General features: G+C 47.9%; 1 long non-coding RNA gene across 1 annotated transcript; it reads left to right on the top strand.

Moving 5' to 3' along the window:
• Window positions 1–2226: 2226 nt before the first annotated feature.
• On the top strand, window positions 2227–4538 carry LOC144954415 (uncharacterized). Its single transcript, XR_013641186.1, has 3 exons — window positions 2227–2243; window positions 3365–3423; window positions 4444–4538. It is a non-coding gene; the product is annotated as an uncharacterized LOC144954415 (long non-coding RNA).
• Window positions 4539–5000: the final 462 nt, after the last annotated feature.

Here is a 5000-nt window from a genome sequence, read left to right as displayed (position 1 = left end):
TGTGTGAGTGTGAGTGGGTGAGAGTGGTGAGTGTGTGGGTGGGTGAGTGTGTGAGTGTGTGAGTGTGTGAGAGTGAGTGGTGAGTTTGTGAGTGTGCGTGGTGAATGTGAGAAGGTCATCCTGGTGAGTGAGTGGTGAGTGGGTGGGTGGTGAGTGGGTGAGAGTGCGAGAGTGTGAGTGGTGTGTGTGAGCGTGCGAGCGTGCGAGTGTGTGTGAGTGAGTGAGTGAGTGCGTGTGTGCTGTGTGCGTGTGTGTGAGTGCGTGTGAGCGTGTGAGCGTGTGAGCGTGTGAGCGTGTGAGCGTGTGAGCGTGTGAGCGTGCGTGCGTGCGTGCGTGTGCGTGTGAGCGTGCGTGCGTGCGTGTGAGCATGTGCTGTGTGAGTGAGTGCATGTGTGCTGTGTGTGTGAGTGTGCTGTGTGTGTGTGAGTGCGTGAGTGTGCTGTGTGCTGTGTGTGAGTGCGTGAGTGTGGGCGTGTGTGTGCGTGTGTGGCTTCTCACTGGACCCCTTTGCCCCTCTCCCTGGCACCGCCTCAGTCGGAGATGGAGCGCCAGAAGCTGCTGGCGCGCTTTGCCGAGCTGAAGGATCATGAAGCGTGAGTCGCCCCGTTCTGTAGTGTGTAGTGTAGTGTATAGTGTAGTGTATAGTAGTGTAGTGTGTAGTGTAGTGTATAGTGTAGTGTATAGTAGTGTAGTGTGTAGTGTAGTAACAATAGTGTAGTGTATAATAGTGTAGTGTATCTTAGTGTAGTGTGTAGTGTAGTGTATAGTGTAGTGTACTAGTACAGCACTAGTGTATAGTGTAGTGTATAGTGTAGTATACTAGTATATAATAGTGTAGTGTGTAGTGTAGTGTATAGTGTATCTTAGTGTAGTGTGTAGTGTGTCTTAGTGTAGTGTATCTTAGAGTAGTGGATAGTGTAGTGTAGTAACAATAGTGTAGTGTATAGTGTATTGTATGATAGTGTAGTGTATAGTGTAGTGTGTAGTGTATCTTAGTGTAGTGTATAATAGTGTAGTGTATAGTGTAGTGTAGTGTATAGTGTAGTGTATAATAGTGTAGTGTAGTATATAGTGTATAGTGTAGTGTATCTTAGTGTAGTGTGTAGTGTAGTGTATAGTGTAGTGTATAATAGTGTAGTGTGTAGTGTAGTGTATAGTAGTGTAGTGTATAATCGTGTAGTCTATAATAGTGTAGTGAATAGTGTATAGTAGTGTATAGTAGTGTATAGTAGTTTATAGTAGTGTATAGCAAAGTGTTCAGCATTGGCAGCGTGGGGTGTTGGGTCTTTATGGGTCTCTGTGTGTCTCTATGGGTCTGTGTGTGTCTCTACAGGTCTCTGTGTCTCTATGAGTCTTTATGGGTCTTTATGGGTCTCTGTGTGTCTCTATGGGTCTATGTGTGTCTGTGTGTGTCTCTACAGGTCTCTGTGTCTCTATGAGTATTTATGGGTCTTTATGGGTCTCTGTGTGTCTCTATGGGTCTATGTGTGTCTGTGTGTGTCTCTACAGGTCTCTGTGTCTCTGAGTATTTATGGGTTTTTATGGGTCTCTGTGTGTCTCTATGGGTCTATGTGTGTCTGTGTGTGTCTCTACAGGTCTCTGTGTCTCTATGAGTATTTATGGGTCTTTATGGGTCTCTGTGTGTCTCTACAGGTCTCTGTGTCTCTATGAGTATTTATGGGTCTTTATGGGTCTCTGTGTGTCTCTATGGGTCTATGTGTGTCTGTGTGTGTCTCTACAGGTCTCTGTGTCTCTCTGAGTATTTATGGGTCTTTATGGGTCTCTGTGTGTTGCTGTGCATCTCTATGGATCTATGTATCTCTGTGTCTCTCTAGAGGTACCTGTGTATCTCTATGGGTCTTTATGGGTCTATGTGTGTATCTATGGGTCTCTGTGGTTCTGTATCTCTATGTGTCTCTATGTATCTCTATGGGTCTCTATGCATCTCTATGTATCTCTGTGTCTGTATGCATCTCTCTCCACTGGACATCTGTGACAAAAACCTGCGGTGTGAATGATGACGATCTTCTGACGTTACCCCACTCCCCCATGCCCCCACCCCCCCTCCCCCTCGTGTCGCCACCATCACCATCATCATCAGCGGTGGTGGTGAGGGACAGGCCGCCAGCGTGCAGCCGGTGCTGGAGCACAACCAGAGTCTGCACGAGGCCAACGTCCAGCTGAGCAGGGAGCTGCAGGTGGCTGTGGATCACACGGCGCACCTGCAGGAGAAGCTCATGGTGGTGAGTGGTGGTGGTGGTGAGTGGGTGTGAGTGGTGAGTGTGTGAGAAGGTCATCCTGGTGAGTGGTGGTGGTGAGTGGTGAGTGAGTGAGTGAGAGTGTGAGAAGGTCGTGGTGGTGAGTGGTGAGTGAGTGAGTGGGTGAGTGTGTGAGTGGTGAGTGGTGAGTGTGTGAGTGGTGAGTGTGTGAAAAGGTCATCTTGGTGAGTGGTGGTGGTGAGTGTGAGTGGGGTGAGTGTGAGTGGTGAGTGTGTGGGTGGTGAGTGGGTGAGTGTGGTGAGTGGTGGTGGTGAGTGTGAGTGGGGTGAGTGTGAGTGGTGAGTGTGTGGGTGGTGAGTGGGTGAGTGTGGTGAGTGGTGGTGGTGGTGAGTGTGAGTGGGGTGAGTGGGTGAGTGTGGTGAGTGGTGGTGGTGAGTGTGAGTGGGGTGAGTGGGTGAGTGGTGAGTGTGTGAGAAGGTCATCCTGGTGAGTGGTGGTGAGTCTGGTGGGTGGGTGAGAATGCGAGAGTGTGAGTGGTGAGTGTGTGAGTGTGTGAGAGTGAGTGGTGAGTGGGTGAGTGTGGTGAGTGTGTGAGTGGGTGAGAGTGTGAGTGGTGAGTGGGTGAGAGTGTGAGTGGTGAGTGGGTGAGAGTGTGAGTGGTGAGTGTGTGAGTGTGTGAGTGTGTGAGAGTGAGTGGTGAGTTTGTGAGTGTGCGTGGTGAATGTGTGAGAAGGTCATCCTGGTGAGTGAGTGGTGAGTGGGTGGGTGGTGAGTGGGTGAGAGTGCGAGAGTGTGAGTGGTGTGTGTGAGCGTGCGAGTGTGTGTGTGTGTGTGAGTGAGTGAGTGCGTGTGTGCTGTGTGCGTGTGTGTGTGAGCGTGTGAGCGTGAGTGCGTGCGTGTGTGCGTGCGTGTGTGTGTGTGCGTGTGTGTGAGCGTGTGAGCGTGTGAGCGTGTGAGCGTGCGTGCGTGCGTGTGAGCGTGTGCTGTGTGAGTGAGTGCATGTGTGCTGTGTGTGTGAGTGTGCTGTGTGTGTGTGAGTGCGTGAGTGTGCTGTGTGCTGTGTGTGAGTGCGTGAGTGTGGGCGTGTGTGTGCGTGTGTGGCTTCTCACTGGACCCCTTTGCCCCTCTCCCTGGCACCGCCTCAGTCGGAGATGGAGCGCCAGAAGCTGCTGGCGCGCTTTGCCGAGCTGAAGGATCATGAAGCGTGAGTCGCCCCGTTCTGTAGTGTGTAGTGTAGTGTATAGTGTAGTGTATAGTAGTGTAGTGTGTAGTGTAGTGTATAGTGTAGTGTATAGTAGTGTAGTGTGTAGTGTAGTAACAATAGTGTAGTGTATAATAGTGTAGTGTATCTTAGTGTAGTGTGTAGTGTAGTGTATAGTGTAGTGTACTAGTACAGCACTAGTGTATAGTGTAGTGTATAGTGTAGTATACTAGTATATAATAGTGTAGTGTGTAGTGTATAGTGTATCTTAGTGTAGTGTGTAGTGTGTAGTATATAGTGTATAGTGTAGTGTATCTTAGTGTAGTGTATCTTAGAGTAGTGGATAGTGTAGTGTAGTAACAATAGTGTAGTGTATAGTGTATTGTATGATAGTGTAGTGTGTAGTGTATAGTGTATTGTATAATAGTGTAGTGGATAGTGTAGTGTGTAGTGTAGTGTATAATAGTGTAGTGTGTAGTGTAGTGTATAGTAGTGTAGTGTATAGTAGTGTAGTGTATAGTGTATTGTATAATAGTGTAGTGGATAGTGTAGTGTGTAGTGTAGTGTATAATAGTGTAGTGTGTAGTGTAGTGTATAGTAGTGTAGTGTATAGTAGTGTAGTGTATAGTGTATTGTATAATAGTGTAGTGGATAGTGTAGTGTATAATAGTGTAGTGTAGTATATAGTGTATAGTGTAGTGTATCTTAGTGTAGTGTGTAGTGTAGTGTATAATAGTGTAGTGTATAGTAGTGTAGTGTATAGTGTATTGTATAATAGTGTAGTGGATAGTGTAGTGTATAATAGTGTAGTGTAGTATATAGTGTGTAGTGTAGTGTATAATAGTGTAGTGTGTATAGTAGTGTAGTGTATAGTAGTGTATAGTAGTGTAGTGTATAATCGTGTAGTCTATAATAGTGTAGTGAGTAGTGTATAGTATATAGTAGTGTATAGCAAAGTGTTCAGCATTGGCAGCGTGGGGTGTTGGCACACGCCTAGCGCCCCCCCCCCCATCTCCCCCACAGGTGCCGGCTTGACATCATGTCCCTAGTGGACACGCAGACTGATGAGGGGGGGCTCAGGCAGCAGCTGCAGCTACTGCTGAGTCTTCAGGAACTCATCAACGAGCTAGAGGTACCACCACCACCACCATCGAAACATCCTCACTCACTCACTCACTCTCTCACTCTCTCACTCACTCACTCACTCTCACTCACTCTCACTCTCTCACTCACTCTCACTCTCACTCACTCACTCACTCACTCACTCTCTCACTCACTCACTCACTCTCACTCACTCTCACTCTCTCACTCACTCTCACTCTCACTCACTCACTCACTCACTCACTCTCTCACTCACTCACTCTCTCACTCTCACACTCACTCACTCACTCTCTCTCTCACTCTCTCACTCTCACTCACTCACTCTCTCACTCTCACACTCACTCACTCTCACACTCTCACACTCACTCACTCTCTCACTCTCACACTCACTCACTCTCTCACTCTCACACTCACTCACTCTCTCACTCTCACACTCACTCACTCTCTCACTCTCTCACTCACTCACTCTCTCACTCTCT

Source organism: Lampetra fluviatilis, unplaced genomic scaffold, assembly GCF_964198595.1.
Source record: "Lampetra fluviatilis unplaced genomic scaffold, kcLamFluv1.1 SCAFFOLD_1572, whole genome shotgun sequence".
Classification (NCBI taxonomy): domain Eukaryota; kingdom Metazoa; phylum Chordata; class Hyperoartia; order Petromyzontiformes; family Petromyzontidae; genus Lampetra; species Lampetra fluviatilis.
The sequence above is the reverse complement of the archived record's forward strand: the minus strand, read 5'-3'. Positions and strand labels throughout refer to the sequence as shown.